Source organism: Bos javanicus, chromosome X (assembly GCF_032452875.1).
Source record: "Bos javanicus breed banteng chromosome X, ARS-OSU_banteng_1.0, whole genome shotgun sequence".
NCBI lineage: Eukaryota > Metazoa > Chordata > Mammalia > Artiodactyla > Bovidae > Bos > Bos javanicus.
In genome coordinates this window covers 117,442,917-117,463,698 of record NC_083897.1, presented here as the reverse complement: position 1 = coordinate 117,463,698, position 20,782 = coordinate 117,442,917, and positions in this window count along the sequence as shown.

Sequence of the window (20,782 nt, the reverse complement as noted above, 5' to 3'; positions counted from 1 at the left end):
TGTAATTATTGCAATAACTTTTCTTACTTTTTTTACTCTCTGTCCCAGTTCATTCCACCTGGGATTTAAATTATGGGGTAATTTAGTTTATCAAATTGTAGACGAAACAGAAACGAAAAGCATGTAGATGAAACAGACTAAAGATTTAACTGAGGTTTCAAGATTTAACTGAGGTTTCAAGAGTTAACTGAGGATAAAACTAGAATTGGGCAGACTTCAGTGTCATACATAAGAGTGAGTGAACAACATCTTAACCTAATTTACCAGAGTGTAGCTAATAAAACATTGGGAGGGTAACATGGTTACCATTCCAGCTGTGCAGTATTTAGTCCTTCATCCATTTGCTACATTCCAAGACATAGACAATCAATTAAGAATTATAACTCTTGATTTTTCAACCCATTTGCCTATTGAAAGTTCAGTTCAGTTGCTCAGTTGTGTCTGACTCTTTGCAACCCCATGAATCGCAGCACTCCAGGCCTCCCTGTCCATCACCAACTCCCGGAGTTCACTCAGACTCACGTCCATCGAGTCAGTGATGCCATCCAGCCATCTCATCCTCTGTCATCCCCTTCTCCTGCCCCCAATCCCTCCCAGCATCAGAGTCCTTACTCCTTGGAAGAAAAGTTATGACCAACCTAGATAGCATATTCAAAAGCAGAGACAGTACTTTGCCAACAAAGGTCTGTCAGTCAAGGCTATGGTTTTTCCTGTGGTCATGTATGGATGTGAGAGTTGGACTGTGAAGAAGGCTGAGCGCCGAAGAATTGATGCTTTTGAACTGTGGTGTTGGAGAAGACTCTTGAGAGTCCCTTGGACTGCAGGGAGATCCAACCAGTCCATTCTGAAGGAGATCAGCCCTGGGATTTCTTTGGAAGGAATGATGCTAAAGCTGAAACTCCAGTACTTTGGCCACCTCATGCGAAGAGTTGACTCATTGGAAAAGTTCAGTTACCCTTTGACTTAACAAGATTGCCACTAGAAGATGATAGTCTGAAGGAAGACCCAAAAATGTACTTAAATGGATCATGTTGACTCCAAAGAGAACACCCTGCAAGAGGATATGCGTGTGTGTGTATGTGCATATGGGTGTGTGTACTTGTACACACACATACATGTAAGCACAATCACAGAATTAAAAGATTTTAGGTAAGATGAAAAATATCACACTCAATGTCCCATCATTCTAGTTTATATATGTATTAATACGTATGTATGTATGTATGTATGATATGACTATCATTCTTACTCTATGTGTGCAGCTAATTTTTGTAGTTGGAATAAAAACAATACATAGGTGGTGCTAGTGGTAAGGAACCCATCTGTCAATACAGGTAGATGTAATGAGATGCAGGTTCAATCCCTGGGTCAGGAAGATCCCCTGGAGGAGGGCATGGCAACCCACTCCAGTAGCCTTGCCTGAAGAATCCCATGGATAGAGGAGCCCAGCGGGCTACAGTCCATAGCATCATAAAGAGTCACAGGACTGAAGTGACTTAGCAAGCACATACTTAATAAATACATATTCTGATATATAAATAAATCCTTTTTCATTAAAATACCCCCACTGTTTTCCAACTCAAAATGGGCCTTCCTAAGTATGGTTTTAGTGGCTGTAATAATGCATGTCACTCCATGATCCCCCACAGTTGCCTTTGGATTGCTTCAAGACTTTAACTACAAACATCCGTGTGCAGATAGCATCTTCAGTGTCTGAATTATTTATTGGGGATAAACTTTAGGCCAAAAGATAAACCCTTCAGCCTCTTAACACATGCTTGTTTCCAACTTTCCAATAGAATTGCAAGCAATTCCATGTTCTAAGCTGAATTCTTGATCTTCCTTGGCTTCAGGCCTCCTCAACTCAGTAAATGGTATCATTATCCACCTTGTTCAAATAAAAAACTTGGTTTATAGCTTTCCCCCTCTTCCCCACCCCATTTTCTTTCCTTTTAATCCATGATTGTTTTGTTTTGTTTTTACTTCATTGCTGTGAGTTTCCTTAGAATAAAATCCACATTTTTTGATGCCATCTAAATACTTCCCACTCCTCTGTAACTCTCTAACACTCAGCCCTTCCAAACAAGCAAAGTGTCTAATATTAAATACCTGCTGTTTCATCTGTTTGGAAGGCTCTTCTTCCTGCCTTTCCGTGTCTGGTTTCTTCTTATCCTTTGGCGGTAACTTTTAGCATTCCACTTTTAGAGAGGTCTTCCCCAGCTCCCTGTCTAAACTTCTCCCACTTAGCACTGTTCCTGCCTTTGGTGCCCTTTTGCAGTGCATAACATGACTGAATAAGCATTTGTTGGTTGAATTGATCAATTTCTCTCTTTACAACTATATATAACTCCAAGAAGGTCACTCCTGTGTCTGTTTTGCTTTTCTCTATGCCCTTCTAAACGTATTGCCTGGCACAGTGGGCTATATGTGTTTAGACTGTGTTCACGTCCTGGCACTGTCACGTATTAACTGCTGTCCTTGGATACAAGGGTAAAAGGGGCATGACAATAACACCTAACGTATAGGGTTTCCCAAGAATTAAATGAAATTATTCACATATAGTTATTAGCCTACTGCTTGACTCAGCAGTGGCCACAGGACTGGAAAAGGTCAGTTTTCACTCCAATCCCAAAGAAAGGCAATGTCAAAGAATGCTCAAACTACTGCACAATTGCACTCAACTCACATGCTAGTAAAGTAATGCTCAAAATTCTCCAAGCCAGGCTTCAGCAATACGTGAACTGTGAACTTCCAGATGTTCAAGCTGGTTTTAGAAAAGGCAGAGGAACCAGGGATCAAATTGCCAACATCCGCTAGATCATCGAAAAAGCAAGAGAGTTCCAGAAAAACATCTATTTCTGCTTTATTGACTATGCCTTTTTTTAAGGCATTGACTGTGTGGATCACAATAAACTGTGGAAAGTTCTTAAAGAGATGGGAATACCAGACCACCTGACCTGCCTCTTGAGAAACCTGTATGCAGGTCAGGAAGCAACAGTTAGAACTGGACTTGGAACAACAGACTGGTTCCAAATAGGAAAAGGAGTATGTCAAGGCTGTATATTGTCACCCTGCTTATTTAACTTATATGCAGAGTACATCATGAGAAACGCTGAGCTGGAGGAAGCACAAGCTGGAATCAAGATTGCCGGGAGAAATATCAGTAACCTCAGATATGCAGATGACACCATGCTGGGAAAGATTGAGCACAGGAGGAGAAAGGGACAACAGAGGATGAGATGGTTGGATGGCATCACCAACTTGATGGACATGGATTTGGGTGGACTCCGGGAGTTGGTGATGGACAGGGAGGCCTGGCATGCTGCAGTTCATGGGGTCACAAAGGGTACGACACGACTGAGCAACTGAGCTGAACTGTCACAGTATAGGCTTTCGGCATATTAGTTACTATTGTTGCTGTTCTAATGGATATTCATTAAACATTTGTTGAGTGAGTGAAAGGATGAATTTGTTTTATGATATAAGTAAGTAGATAATTATCTCCTCAATGTATGGATGCTCCATTTTTATCTCTAGTTCATTGTGGTCATTCTTTTTTCAGTTACTAATAAGCAAAACCATCACCACCACCACCATCATCATCATTAGCAGCATCATCGTGATTTTCACTTCCTTACTATTGATTATTATAGGTAGAACCTTTTCCCATCTGCATGAGTATCTAGAAAACAACTCATGTTATTGTTCCCTCCATTAATACTTTAATTGTGGAGATAACTATTTCCAAACCTATTTGATGACGTGTCCAACAGGTTCAATAGAGCAGTCAGAAATATAAACCATATTCACCTTTTTTCCCCCAGATAACTGAATTACATACAGTCCAAGTTTTATGTTAATGTAAATGAAATGTCAGATACCAAAAGATTGAATGGCTATTAAGAGAATCTTTTGCTGGCAAGTAATTTACTATCAATTTGAAGATTTTCATTTCTCTACCAAGTGCTTAATTAAGATTAGAGGTCAGTGGCCTTTGCTCTGTTATCAGTGATCCCCAAATATTCTGCTTATATCATTTCACTATTAGTAATAAATCATATTATATTACAGTTATTTGTTTATGTGTTTGTCCTTCCCACTAAAGAATGAGCTGCTCATTGAGGGCAGAAATTATATTTTATTCTTTATGCATCTGGAAGGAGGCATTGAATATTGTACATTTGTTACTAATACTATTAGCAGTATTATTTTCCCCCAAATAAATTGATTTTACTAAACATAGACTGTGAAAGCATCAGTATCAAGCTAGTCAATACTCAGTCACCATGAGGAGGGTTAAGCAGACGTGTTTGTGTCTCAGTTGTCTTGCATATAATTCTCAGCAAGGCTGGTGAAAATATTCTCTCATGATAATGAGGGAAGAATCCAGATTACAAAGCTTGATTAATCCTAAAATATTTGGCTGCTTTGACTCCGACCTTCAGTATATCCAGACATGCTGTGCAAAGTACAGAATTGAAATAAAATAATCCCTACTCAAATCAGAGGCTTATTTTACAGGGATAAGTAAAGTTTGTGGCTTCACCTGAAGTAAGAAGGCATTAAGTCTCCTTATCACATCCTACCATCACTATCAGATGAGACATAGAAAAGACACTAGAGGAAGAGGGAATAAGAGATAGTCCAGGAAGTATTTGGTTTCTGGTAAAATTACCCTGGAATTGGCTCACCAGTTAATCCCTTTTTATTTATAATCTTATTCATTATCCTTTCCATTCATTATCTTTCCTTCCCTCTCTCTGTCCTTCCCTCCCTCTCTCCCTCCTACCCTCCCTCCCTTTCCTCTCTCCCCAACCCTTTGCCAATAAAGCAAAGTTAAAACAGTTTGCTTTTCCTTTTAAAAGTTATAGCTCTCCAAATTAAACATGTTCTCATGTACTCGAGTCTCCCAATTATGGAAGAGTAACAAAATATGCTGTTTAGATTTCAAGTTTCTTTTAAAGTAATTCATAACATATAGGTTAGGTTTACATTAGATACACATAAACACATTCTATGGGCTTCTCTGGTGGCTCAGACCATAAAGAATCTGCCTGCAATGCAGAAGACCTGGGTTCAATCCCAGGGTCAGGAAGATCCTCTGGTGAAGGGAATGGCTACCCACTCCAGTATTCTTGCTTGGAGAATTCCATGGACAGAGGAGCCCGGCATGCCATAGTCCATGGGGTGCAAAGAGTCAGACACGACTTGAGTGACTAACACACTAGCTCTATACTATGCTCATTCTATAATGAAAATGATAAAATTTATATGATACCAATTTTTATCCTTTGCTTATGGTATCTTAGTGCTTACAGTATATTATGCTATTTTTTGTTGATGCTCTTAAGACAAATTGGCCCCAAAATGGACTATATCTAAAGTGTGCTGAATTTTCCTAAGCTTAATATGATTTTAATAGAGACAAATATAATTTCCATCTTTGAAGAAGTTCTGGGCTGGGGGCATCATCTCCCCACAGTCTCTGGAATATATATGTTAGCATTTTTGTGTCCTTGAATGTTCTGTAAGTAATGTACCTTTTCAGTAGTGAAGCACTGGGGACCTCAAGCACTGGGGACAGTTTTATGAGGCTATTCTAAGTTGTGAAGCCATCTGTGGTTGCAGACTGAAGACTGAAATTGGTAACAGTTCCATCTTTAAGTGAGCATTCTCAGAAGCAGAAGCGGGAAAGATTTAGGGTGCCTTGTTTTGGCTCCCATAGATCCTTTGTAACAGAATGGTAAAAATAGTGTGAAAATAATTTTTATTTTTTGTGGATTATACATTTATACTTTCTGAATATAAATGTATTATGTGACATTGACCTAATCATTGAAAAAATATACTTTCTTCTCAGGCAGTAGATCTCAATCATTGTATGTGTAGCTGTTTATAAAATACACACCAGTCCTGATAATCATTACACTGAAGTTTTTATTAAACTCTGTTTCTTGATCTGTCTTTCTGTAGAATATTATCAAGTTTATTGATCTTTTCAAAGAACCACCATTTGGCTTCATTGATTTTCTCTGTTGTCGAACTCTGTTCCTACCAATTGTTTAAAGTGTATTTAATGGAGTCTAAGCTGCATAGTTTCCACTTATTCAGAAAGATTTAAATAACCATGAATTAATATGTGTCTGTTCAAAGCTCTCTAATTAGAAGTGAACTAACATGCAATTTGCTGGATGTGACATATCTGTTAATGCTAATGTGCAAAGAATATCTTCTCTCAAAATCAGTCAATCTTAGTTGGATTGGCTCCAGAGTGTTGCATTTATTTGGGGTTGTTGATATTTTTATTTTCTGCTAACTTAATTTGACACTTGTTCATTTACATTTTATAATAATCAGTGAGTGAATGAGAACCATGGAGGTAGAATACAAGTGTTATTAAGGACTTTCTGCAATATAGAAGGGGAAAGGAGTATACAGTTATGCTTATATATCAGAGAAAATTATTTGGATATACATGATAATATTATCAAATATCTAGGCAGCTGCCCTAAAATGGGAATTTCACTGCATTCATTATATACTTAGAGAGAATCTGTATCATGGAACCAGTTTTGAAAGTGTGTAGTTTGTCTCTTTTAGGAGAAAGCACACCAAGTTTTCTTGGCAATATAATCAATATCGTTACTAATAGTTATCTTTGAAAAATATGATTTATCCCCACTTCTTTGCTTTTTATTTTATTTTATTTTTTTTAATTTTTAAATTTTATTTTATTTTTTAACTTTACAATATTGTATTGGTTTTGCATATATCAACATGAATCCGCCACAGGTATACACATGTTCCCCATCATGAACCCTCCTCCCTCCTCCCTCCCTGTACCATCCCTCTGGGTCGTCCCAGTGCACCAGCCCCAAGCATCCAGTATCGATGCACGATACTTCTTTGCTTTTTAAAAATATAGATTTATAGGAGGGTCAGTTCATAATTGCAGTAGAAAGTTTGCATATGTTTAAGTGAATGTGAAATTAATGAATCTAGGTGACTGTTCAGACTGAAAGGCATATCTAAGGTGTTTAGAACTAAACAGCCCATTAAATAACTATCTTCTTGTTTATACTTCACATAACTAAACATCAGTTTATTTAAAAGGTCGAGCCTTAAGATAGTGATTGTGAGAGTTGGACTGTGAAGAAAGCTGAGTGCCAGAGAATTGATGCTTTTGAACTGTGGTGTTGGAGAAGACTCTTGAGAGTCCTTTGGACTGCAAGAGCCAACCAGTCCATTCTAAATGAGATTGGTCCTGTGTGTTCATTGGAAGGACTGATGCTAAAGCTGAAACTCCAATACTTTGGCCACCTCATGCGAAGAGTTGACTCATTGGAAAAGACCTTGATGCTGGGAGGGATTGGGGGCAGGAGGAGAAGGGGACGACAGAAGATGAGATGGCTGGATGGCATCACTGACTCGATGGATGTGAGTCTGAGTGAACTCCGGGAGTTGGTGATGGACAGTGAGACCTGGCGTGCTGCGATTCATGGGGTCACAAAGAGTCGGACACGACTGAGTGACTGAACTGAACTGAATTAACTTATATTAATTAATGAATACTTTGCCATTATTGTAGGATGATAACGAGCTTTTCCTTTACCGTGTTTTAAATAGAACTGATTTATGTTTTTTAGCATTCATCTTTTGGTTATATTTTCTATGTATCCATTAAATGAAAATGCTCAGGAAAAGGAACATCTGGGATCTTTTTAATTTTTTTATTCTGGTGTCAATGTGTAATCTTAAAGATTTAAAATTGTTTATCAGTATGTACTAATGTAAAATGATGGATGCAAAATATTTGCATTAGCAATAAAAGTTAATTGTATTAGAAGAGATCACCAGCGATGACCTGACAGGTTGAAGCGAGGCACACGGAGTATTGTAGCACCTGAATAAGGAAGCCCTCCTCCCATCAGCAACTGCTATAATAAGAACTCATTGCATTTTGGGCTTCCCAAGTTTAATAAATGCATGACGGTTTTGAAAGTCACCAAAAAAGAACACAGATAGATATGTAAATTCAGAGTCATCAGTGTATACCTGGAAATTGAAGGGAAAAAATGTACAAAAATACATACACTGCAGAAAATCTCATCAGGACCACTACTGATTGTGGATTTGTAAGCAGATGTGGCAAGACTAGAATGAGCACTAATGTAAAAGAATGCAGTGGTACAGAAATAAGCTCATATAGCTAGGATGGTGTGAAATAGATACTCACATACACTGCATACAGGAATATAAATTGACACAATCTCTACTGAAGCAATGTGGCAAAACATACAATATTTTTTGACCCAGTAATCTTGATTTAGATATTCAATCTCCAAGACAAAATCAGAAATTCAAACAAAACATGTATAAAATGATATTGATCATAGTACTGTATATGAAAATAAAATTAAAATAAATTAGATATATAACAATATGCATTTATAGAATGAACATATATGTAGCCAGTAACGATAACCTTTAAAAATAATATTTAAAGAATGGTTCACATTATACACTGTTAATGGATAAGGCAGAAAATGAAAGCCTGCTTTTTGTAGTGCAGTTCCAATTAGCAATGGAACTTTTCCAATGGAACTTTTTTCCAATTTCCAATGGAACTTTTCTAGGTGCAAAATTCAAAACTCTTTAAATAATTTTAAAATGTGCTTTATTATAAAGATGTATAGGATTTAGGTTCAAAACTTAAAAAAAAAAAAAAAAGGTCAAGAATTAAGTCAAGGGACTTTCTATGATCTCTGGTCCTTTCCTTAGTAGATCTCTTGGTCTCTGCTTTTTCTAAGCTTCTCCTCGTGCCTTGTCTCCCCCGTTATTTTTCTAGGAACGTGTGTGTTCTTAGTTGCTGAGTTGTGTCAAACTCTTTGTAACCCCATGGACTGTAGCCCACCAGGCACCTCTGTTCATGGGGATTCTCCAGGCAAGATTTTTGGAGTGAGTGGCCATGCCTTCCTCCAGGGGATCTTCCCAACCCAGGGACTGAACTGAAGTCTCTCACATTGCAGATGGATTCTTTACTGTCTGAGCCACCAACTATTTATTCATAGTTGCTTATTCTGTTTTAACTTTGAATTGCATGTGATCAATGCTTCCCTGGCCTACATTTGCCATAGAGAAGAAGAATCTGATTGAACCAGTTCATTGCTTTTCTCAAGAAAGCAAGGCATGGGTTATTTGCCTACTTAGAAATTGGCAGCCCTTGGTTAAAAGGTCAGGTTCGTACTAATCAGTCATGGCTGGTCTGGTCATGAGGACACATTCACCCTCCCTCTTCAACTGCTTCCTCCAACACTGCCTGCCTTGGGTCTGCAAACTCTATAGTGTAGCCAAACCAAACTTCTTTTCAAATAAACCCCATTATTTCATGACTCACATCGTTAGCCTGCCTTTTCTCACTTCTTAGAATTGCTGTCATTGAATTTATGATAAATCTCAAAGCCCCATCTCTTGCATGCCCCAATGAAGTCCTTACCTGACTCCCCTAGAAAAAGAACTAACACTCTCATAGTGCACTTTTCATGACTGTATTAAAGAACTTGGGCACTGTACTTCCATTATGAGAGTGACAGACTTATTGACTAAAAGGGCATGCTTTTGACATCATTCTGTGGTGCAGTTTATGAAAGGAAACTGTGAGAGAGTAAGTTTATTAACATTGTAATACTGAATTTAGGGGGAAAAGCAACACACACACACACACCGCACTCCACCAATCTTAGTGTTCTAACATCCTTGCACATGGAAACTCTCAAAGTATTAGTTCTCATTTGCGTTGTTTTTCTCAAACATGAACCTTCATTCAAATGGTAGAAGTGATTTTAAAGCAAGGATGTCATCTTTTAAAACCCAGGAATAAAAATTTTCCATTTTCTGCATGAATCAGTTTTTTTCTGTGACTGTTGCAAGTAAATGAACAGTCACTGCATAAACTCCATGCTTTGTTTCAATGGTTTCCTTTGGGTGGTTTCACCCAAAGCCATGTGTAAATTAGTGAGATAGCACATGAATTTAGATTTCAACCATCTTCCTGGAAACTTTGAAACTTATATTATTTCCCAGGACCCAGAAATTGAACTGAAGCTTGGTTCCAAAACCAGGTTGTAGCAATGGACCCAGGAGTCAGTAGCTCAATTTTCTACTTCTTTGTATCACATTTTCTCTTGAAAATGATGCATGCGATATTACAAAATGGCAGGGAGGAGCCTCTGTGAAGTGTTAGATATTTGGTTCACTGGGTCCTATCAGCAGGTAGGGCCTGTAGGGAGCTTGTTTATCAGGCAGAACGATCTCATTATGAGGACAGTGAAGTAGAGTTTACTTCATACCCCGAAGCCATTCAAGGCAACAATGAATGAGTGATATTCATCCTGGGCCCTGTATTGTGCTATTATGACTTATGGTAACTGGCAGCATATTAGAATAGAGATCAGGGACTATGGCTCCTCCACTGAATGAAGTTCTTAAGTTTCAGAGCTGTTGAATTATTCAGTATTTTCCAATTTATAGAATAAAAGAATATGTGATTGACTATTTCATGATACTGTATGGAAATAAAGAAAGAGAATGCACAGGCTTGATGCATTTCACAATACGTATTTATTTCTCATAATTGCATGGTACCCAGTTGGGGCTCTGTATAGGCCAGCATGGCCCTTGCTGTCAAATCCAAAGATAAGAGCTTGACTTTAAAACCTAGGGAACAATGAAAGAAAAAAAAAAATTTTAAGCACATTAATGAATGATCACTACAAGGGGTCCACAACACTGCCTTGTTTAGCTTTGAAAATATCCATGAATACCAGATTGAAAAAATAAAGTAAGGTCTGAGACAAATATTCCTTCTTGCCCTTAACGGTCCAGTGGGAACAATGTAAGCTGTTTAGCATAAAGGAAGGGAACCCTGCTTAACGTGATATGCAATAAGATTACAAAATGCTTTCTTCCAGCCCCAGCAGTGCCCAAGGTAACAGGTTCTACATAAATATTTGTGTTTTTTTTCCTTCTTTTTTTAAAATTAATTTTATTTTATTTTTAAACTTTACATAATATTTGTTGAAATAAAGAATGAATCAGTGAATGCCTCCCTCCAGAGGTGACTCACACTAAATACTGTTAAATCATTCCTGCTGCTGCTGCTGCTAAGTAGCTTCAGTCATGTCCGACTCTGTGCGAAATCATAGACGGCAACCCACCAGGCTCCCCCATCCCTGGGATTCTCCAGGCAAGAATGCTGGAGTGGGTTGCCATTTCCTTCTCCAATGCATGAAATTGAAAAGTGAAAGGGAAGTCACTCAGTCGTGTCCGACCCTCAGCAACCCCATGGACTGCAGCCTTCCAGGCTCCTCCATCCATGGGATTTTCCAGGCAAGAGTACTGGAGTGGGGTGCCATTGCCTACCCCCTCCCAATTCAAATATTTCCTTTTTGAAATATATTAAAGGAATGGGTCATGGTGTGACTACTAAGGATGTAGTTTTGAACCTTTGAGAGGTACATCAAGGAACCTGGGTTTGGTACAGCAGCCAAAGTAGGGATGTTGAGCTGGATGAACCATGAAGCAATATACGCCATGCGTTCCTCTTTTAAAGTATTTACTAGTGAACTAAATAAAAAGCGAACTGCCATTCCCTGAGAATTTAAACTTTTATGTAAATAATAATAACTAACTGTGATGAACATTATCATGAAGTAACATCTGCTGGGTCAGAAGATTCCTCTAGCTTTGAGTTTAATCAGTATTAATAAAAAGATTATGAAGATAATCTCAGTTAAGCCAGCAGTTTGATCTTTTAATTGCAAAGTAAAACTGAAACCGTGTAAATTTGCTTTGAACTTAGTAGATGTCCATTTTAACAACTGCCCAGTATACTTTTTCACATAAGTGCTTCCTCTCAAATTTATCAGCCCTTAAAAAATGTATATAAATTTATTCTCATACCCAGAGACTACACTCTCAAAGACAGGGAAAACAAAACCCAAAACAACAAAATCTGAATCAATGTAATTTCCTACTATCTAAACTTGCTTTGATAATTTAAAGAGAAGCTGGGAGCATGCCAACAAAATCTCTGGAAAGCAGACTTTAAGGTTCAAAGAAACCTTCTATACTTGATAAATTTTTTTTTTTCTTTCCTAGCTCTTTAAGTCGGAGAAGGCAATGGCAACCCACTCCAGTACTCTTGCCTGGAAAATCCTATGGACGGAGGGGCCTGGTGGGCTGCAGTCCATGGGGTCGCTAGGAGTTGGACACGACTGAGCGACTTCACTTTCACTTTTCACTTTCATGCATTGGAGAAGGAAATGGCAACCCACTCCAGCGTTCTTGCCTGGAGAATCCCAGGGACGGGGAGCCTGGTGGGCTGCCATCTATGGGGTCGCACAGAGTCGGATACGACTGAAGCAACTTAGCAGCAGCAGCAGCAGCAGCTCTTTAAGTATACATGAAAAAAAAAATCCCCCATTATTTTTTCTCTGAATTTATTACCACTTTTTTCTTGCTGCAGTCTGATAGTGTTTATGAAAATACTGTGTAAATGAAGGAATTCTACACAAATAAAAAGGAACTGCTGTTTTTACACATGAAAAACAAAGATCACGCAGCAGGTACACAGATACTTGCTTATAATACCCTGGATAAAATATAGTCTGTCAATAGATTCCCTTCATGATAGATGTATAATTGCACATATAAATGCAGATGAATATCCAGATAGTTTTGTGTAAAGCTAATATGTGTACAGCATATTATGTATTTTCATGAGACTTCTACAGTGATAAAAATAGACTCAGCATCACTAAAAAAAAAAAAAAAAAAAGGCTCTAACCTTTTATAAAATTCTGACTTAGAAATTCACTTGAAGGAGCAATATACAGACTGTGTGTGTTTAATTTTCCCCACAATCTCTGCAAGAAGTTAATCAAATAGACAATTAATCTCTGTGATATTATTCATATGAAAATAAATGCATATTAAAATGCACACTAGACTTCATTCCCATTTCTCTTGAATGTTTCTCTAACTCTAGGGGTATCTAATGCCCAGCAGAGTTCACAATATGAAAGAGATACACAGAAGTGCTTTTGTGGCACAAACTAGACAATGCAAGCAATGCATTCTGCTGTATAAATACCTGTGATAAATGTCAAAAATGTGCTGGAAGAAACAAAGGAGTCTTCTACCCCCACCCCACCACACTTGTCATCTGCTGACTTGAACCTGCTTCTACTCCTTGTTTCCTTTAATGATGTCACAATCATCTGAGGAATCCTGGGTTGAACTTCAAAGTCACCCTTGACTACTCCTTTCCTTCATCTGTCTTGTCTGATCAGTCCCCCCATCCTGTTGATTCCACCTCTACGATGTCCCCCACTTCTTTACTTCATCTCTATTTTCCCTGGTGTACACGGCTTTCCTGGTGGCTCAGATGGTAAAGAATCTGCCTGCAATGCAGGAGACCCATGTTCCATCCCTGGAAAGATCCCCTGGAGAAGGCAGTGGCAGCCCACTCCAGTGTTCTTGCCTGGAGAATCCCATGGACAGGGAAGCCTGGCCATCTACAGTCAAAGGATTGCAAAGAATCAGACACAACTGAGCAACTATCATTCACTCACTACTATTTTAAGAGCTTTCTAAATTACCTCCCTGTTTCTAGCTGTCTCCTTCCATCTATCCTTGATAGTGCCACTGGAGTTATCTTCCTAAAATGTAGATCAAACCACTTCACTCATGGATATTTTCCACTCTCTACATTGAATAGAGCTGTGATTGTCCAAAGTGTCATCACAGAAATATCATCCAGGACTTTTCAGAAATGTGAATTCTTAGTTACCAATCAACACCTTCTGAATCAAAGCCCTAATGGTAAAGCCAAATAATGTATCTTTTCAGAGAAAGATAAATATCATATGATATCTCTTTTATGCAGAATCTAAAAAGAAATGATACAAGTACATTTGTTTAAACAACAGTAAAAGATGCACAGACTTAGAGAATGAGCTTATGGTTGCTGCAGGCGGGGAGGGGATGGGGGAAGGGATAGTTAGGGAGTATGGGATGCACATGTACACCTGCTGTATTTAAAATGATAACCAACAAGGATCTACTTATAGCACAGGGAACTCTGCTCAGTGTTATGTGGCAGCCTGGATGGGAGGGGAGTTTGGGGGAGAATGGATACATGTATATGTATGCCTGAGTCCCTTCACTGTCCACCTGAACCTATCACAACATTGTTAATTGGCTTTACCTCAATAAATAACATTTTATTTATTGTTGTTGTTAAATTTTATTTATTGTTGTTAAAAAACAACAAAAATAATAATACAAAATTTTTAAAGACAAATCATCTTTTGATAATTCCTCCTGATGATGCTGATGCACACTGAAACTGGTCATCTACGGGATTCAGTATTAAGTTCAATTTCCTTTGTCCTTTCCTGGTATCTTGTTCATCCCACTTTTATGATCTTATTTTTACCTGGTTATGCCTTTCTCCCTACACCATCCCACTGTTTTAGAACCTCACCCTTTATTATCTGAGATATCTCATTGACTTGGCATCTTCTCTTCCCAGTTATCATTTTGAATTGAGGCACAGTTAAAATTCCTTCTCCTTCTTAAATTCTTTTTGATCTTCCCCACTATATACTTCTCCTCCATTAGTTTACTTGAAAAATAGAAACCAGTTCTGGGTTGAGATGGAACAAAACCTCTGACTCTGTGTTTCCTCAGTAATGTTGCTTTTACTTGTAGCATTTCTCCATTCTGCCTTGTGTTATATGTAGTTTGTGACACGTATTTGCCTATTAAAAGATGATTTCCTCAAGGTCAACCCTAGCCTCAATAATCTTTGCTGTAGGCAAAGATTGTACACTCATGTGTACAATGAGTCACATGTAGTAGGTGGCCAGTAACAAATGTGGAAACACACTAAAACAGGATTTGGACTCTAATACATGATTTTGTGTCTTCATTGCTTCAAACAATAGCTCATTTGGAATTGCTGTAAAATTTAAGGACTTTTATTACTTGCAAGAATAAAAAATAGAAGTCTAGTCAGCTATATCCTCTAAAACAAAATGAAAGTAAATATGTGCCTTAAGCCTTGTTACTCTCTTTTAAGGATCAAATTGCAACAGACATCAAGAGCAAACTTCTGGACACAAGGGGAAAGAGAGAGGAGGGATGAGTTGGGAGATTGGGATTGACATATATACACTATTGATACTATTTATAAAATAATAACTAATGAGAACTTACTGTGTAGCACAGGACCTCTACTTAATGCTCTGTGGTAACTTAAACAGGAAGGAAGTCCAAAAAAAGGGAATATATACACATATAGCTGATTCACTTTGCTGTACAGTAGAAACTAACACAACATTGTAAAGCAACTATGCTCCAATCAAAAATTTTAAGTATTGGTTTGCAGGGTGCCTGTCCTGCCACATCTTTCCTGGTAGGTGTCTCTAAGATGGGGAAGAGATAAAATTTGATCTCTGTTTGGTTTGTTGCTAATCATGTTGATATTTAATCCAGTGTCCAACAAATGTCACAAAGGTATAAAATTCCTGAGATTGGTAACACTTTTGGACCTATTTGTATGCACATACCCTTTTTTGACTAGACGGTTTTGTGGAGATACAAAAAGTGAAATTAACCAAGTCTTTCATTGAAAATTTATATAGAAGTGAATGGATAAAATTATAATGTTGAATAAAAATAATTTTAAATAGAGCAAACTGTGTATGATGAGTTAAATCAGAGGTTCATAGTGAAAGAAGAGAGTGAAAAAGTTGGCTTAAAGCTCAACATTCAGAAAACTAAGATCATGGCATCTGGTCCCATCACTTCATGGCAAATAGATGGAAAAACAGTGGAAACAGTGGCAGACTTTATTTTTGGGGGCTCCAAAATCACTGCAGATGGTGATTGCAGTCATGAAATTAAAAGACGCTTACTCCTTGGAAGGAAAGTTATGACCAACCTAGACAGCACATTAAAAAGCAGAGACGTTACTTTGCCAACAAAGGTCCATCTAGACAAGGCTATGGTTTTTCCAGTCATCATGTATAGATGTGAGAGTTGGACTATAAAGAAAGCTGAGTGCCACAGAATTGATTCTTTTGAACTGTGGTATTGAAGAAGACTCTTGAGAGTCCCTTGGACTGCAAGGAGATCCAACCAGTCCATCCTAAAGGAACTCAGTCCTGAATGTTCATTGGAAAGACTGATGTTGAAGCTGGAAACTCCAGTACTTTGGCCACCTGATGCGAAGAGCTGACTCATTGGAAAAGACCCTGATGCTGGGAAAGATTGAGGGCAGGAGGAGAAGGGGACGACAGAGGATGAGATGTTTGGATGCATCACCAACTCAATGGACACGAGTTTGAGTAAATTCCGGGAGTTAGTGATGGACAGGGAGGCCTGGCGTGCTGCAATTCATGGGGTCTCAAGGAGTCAGACACAACTGAGTGACTGAATTGAACTGAACTCAGAGTTGATACATGATAGCTGTGACAGCATTGCCATTCAGTTATCAGATGAGTGATGTTTCTGATTACACTATATTTTTGTAAATAGAGACACAGAATTTTGCAAACTATACCTTGGTGCTCAGTTTAATAAATAGTGCATAGGAGTTAAAACAATCTTAGCACATAAAGTGATATATGCACTTATTTAGATCACTTTGGGCTTCCCTTGTGGCTCAGCTGGTAAAGAATCTGCCTACAATGCAGGACACCTAGGTTTGATCCCTGAGTTTGGAAGATCCCCTGGAGAAGGGCAAGGCTACCCACTCCAGTATTCTGGCCTGGAGAATTCCATGGACTCTATAGTCCATTTTGGTTGCAAAGATTTGGACACGGCTGAGTCACTTTCACTTTCTTTAGATGGCTATTATGAAAGGAGATTATGAAACAGTTTTTGAAAAATCTTAAAATTTCGTATAAAGCCTTTAAAAATGTATTATTTGATCCAGGAATTTTTCCTCAGGAATTATTTCATGAGGAAATTATACTTTTTTTGAGAGGAAGTTTGCAGCACACTGCATATTATATTATCGCATATTTAGAACAGTCAAAAATGGGGGGAAACTTTAAGTAGTCTAACAGCCAAAGAGCTAAGTAAGTTATATGTAACACGATTATGGGCTTTTATGTAGTTATTATAAAATATTCTGTAAAACATCATGATGTAACTTTTTATGGAATTATGATCTCAGCTGAGATAAGAAACTTATTAAACCAAAGGACAGGTTATGAAACTATGAAAATATTCCTGTAATTTCCTTTTTTTTCTTTTTATCATAAGAATACAAATAGTCTTAAGAATAAATTCTTACCAACTGTGTGTTATGCAATGCATGGGGTTTTGTATATTAGTGTCTAAAATACTTGCTAGAATGTGAAGGCTAAGGCATGACAGAGGGTTAACTATGCTGCTGCTAAGTCGCTTCAGTCGTATCTGACTCTGTGCGACCCCATAGATGGCAGCCCACCAGGCTCCCCGTCCCTGGGATTCTCCAGGCAAGAACGCTGGAGTGGGTTGCCATTTCCTTCTCCAATGCATGAAAGTGAAAAGTGAAAGTGAAGTCGCTCAGTCGTGTCCAACTCCTAGCGACCCCATGGACTGCAGCCCAACAGGCCACTCCGTCCATGGGAATTTCCAGGCAAGAGTACTGGAGTGGGGTGCCATTGCCTTCTCCGGTTAACTATGCTACCTGGATCCTATTTGCCTTGGCATCCATCACCTGTCTCCTGATAAAGAGGAGACCATATATTAGAAGAAATTTGACAACACCTGACCAAGGGCCGCTCCCACCTGGAGATGACCTAACATTTAGAGTGTAGCAGATGATAGCTTCTAGGCTTTGGAAATTGGATTCCTGATAATTGACAGAGTCTCTTGAGTTAACCTCAGTTCTTAACACCCACACAAATCTCTCCAACATATGTGAATGAGCTCTTTCAAAAGTGTTACATTGTTTGTATATACACACACACACATACACACACAGATATATATATATATATATCTGTGTGTATATATATATATTTTTTTAAAGATAAGAATCTGGCAATATCCCATATCAGAGAAACATAATCCAAAAAGTAGAGATGAAAATAAAACCTTGTGTGAAACAACATACACTATAAAGGTTAATTTATGACATAATTTGCTGCAATCCTTGCTGCTGACAATTTTGGGGCCATCTCTGCTTCTTTCCTGGAAGGATTGAAACATTGCCAGGTTTCAATTTATGAAGTTCATATCTGGAAAGAGTAGCAGCCAGTGCAGGTAAAGAGCAGAATTCTCATTAAAATCTAGCCTCAGCCTTTCTGTTCTTTGTATGTGCATGGCTGACACCCTGTAACTATGGTCATGTCTGAAGCTTGCCTTTTCCAAGGACACTAGATGTAGAGACAAGTGATACAAATATGTCAGGTATGTGGTTTTGATCATTAGAAGTTTTAAAAAGAATATACACACACACACATTTAGGTCTGTGAGTCATTTAAAAAGTCATTATGTTTTCATTGCCTGAAAATTTTAAATGAAGGCATTATAAAAAACATTTCACAGATACCGCCACTGGACAGGAATAGTCAATTTTCAGTCTCTGATGAAAGATATGAATTGCAGAGTAAACTAACATAATGCCTCTTCTTTGATGCTTTTATTCAGTCATTCACCTACTCCTGCCAACTTTACCTCCTAAATTTTCCTCGTATCCACCCCATTTCTCCTTCTTTACTACCACTGCCCAACTTCAGACCTTCAGTAACATCACTCTCCTGGCTAAAACCTTCTACTTTACATGCCTGCCTTAAATTTCAGCCAGCACAGCACATCTGAAAATATGGGATGGTCTCCAAGAGCCTGCCATACTTTTTGCATCTCATAAAAATACCTCCACCATCTGTCCTTGCCCACTTGCCCCCATCTCTTGCTGTTTCCTTCTTTAAACTTGTTTGTACACCATAGAGCCATTTGTATTTCCTGCAAAACTCTGCTATTTCTTATTTCTGTGCCTTTGCATTCATGTAAGTGTGTTAGTTGCTCAGTCATGTCCAAGTCTTTGTGACCCCATAGACTGTAGCCTACCAGGCTCCTCTGTCCATGGGGATTCTCCAGGAAAGAATACTGGAGTGGTTTGCCATTTCCTTCTTCAGGGGATCTTCCTGACCCAGGGATCTAACCCAGATCCCCTGCTTTGCAGGCAGATTCTTTACCATCTGAGCCATAGGGAAGATCCTTTGCGTTCATGTCCACCTCCAAATTAAATATCTTTCTGCCAGTTCTTTGTATGGCTCCCTTCTGACAAACCTCTCAAATATTTTCTCTTCATGGAACATATTCCTGAGTAGCTCTGTGCATCCTTTTATCATTGCATTTCCATTGTGCTTTCAGTTTCTGTCTGTGTCTTCTGTTACACTCTGAGCTCCTTGAAAACAAGGGCTATGCCTTGTAGGTCTTGATGTCTCCAGCCCCGAGGACAGAAACTGGAATGAAAATAGTTCTTGCTCCATGGATAAATCTGTGTTAGATTGGATTTCTTAGAACAGGGCCGAAGACAAGATTTTGAGGTACACAATTGACTAAGGGAGTGCTCTTCAGGGAAAGCCTGAAAGGGAGGGAGAGAGAGAGGAAAGCAGGGCAAAAAAGGGGAGAGAGCTGAGTGAGGAGGTCACAGTTAACCTCTAAGCTTGGCCTGATCCACACACAGAGAAGCTCTGGAGCATTAACTGCCCTGTACAGTTGTTCCTACTGGAGGTAAAGGAACAACCTTTTTTTCCTTAACACTCACATCAGTCAGTTATTGGCAATAGGCAGACCCAAGGAGATGTAAATTTCCCACCAAGGTGGCTCTTGTTAATCAAGGGTAATTTTTAAGAGAAGGAGACAACTATAAACTGCTAGCAGGCAATACTCAAAGTTACTGGAGGATGGATAGATAAGTTTAATAAAGGTCATAGTGAAAGTGAAAGTCACTCAGTCGTGTCTGACTCTTTGCGACCCCACGAACTTGTATAGTCCATGGAATTCTCCATGCCAGAATACTGGAATGCATAGCCTTTCCCTTCTCCAGGGGATCTTCCCAACCCAGGGATCGAACTCAGGTCTCCCACATTGCAGACGGATTCTTTACCAGTTGAGCCACAAAGGAAGCCCTAGAATACTGGAGTGGGTAGCCTATCCCTTCTCCAGCAGATCTTCCCAACTCAGGAATCAAATAGGGGTCTCCTGCATTGCAGGCGGATTCTTTACCAATAAAGGTGATGGGGGACCTCTATTACATTATCACAGATGCCTTAATTATTGTTTCATTATTCCAGTGTACCTATCCAAGTGGATACTTGAAGAGTAACATAATTTACCTTTTTATATGTAAAGTCTTACTTTGTCTTATTGGGATACATTACAGATAAGGTCTATGATTAGACTTTTTATTTTAAAGAATGCAAATTGCAAATTTGTTGCCATGATATATTTTGAGCCCTTATATCTATAGTAATAGTGACAATTAAAAATGCATTCGTGAATATCATTTGAGTGTATTTACATTTATCTAATCTATGGAGCCTTTGTCTATGAAATAGTACATCAATATGAATTACTTGTAAGGAAATTAGTTCTGAATCTTAATTCCATCACTGTCTTCATATAAGCTCCTACAACATTACAGGTGGTAACAAAAATAAATGAATATCGTGCTTCCTACTCTCACTCCCTCAGTGCAACTTTTTGGCTTCAG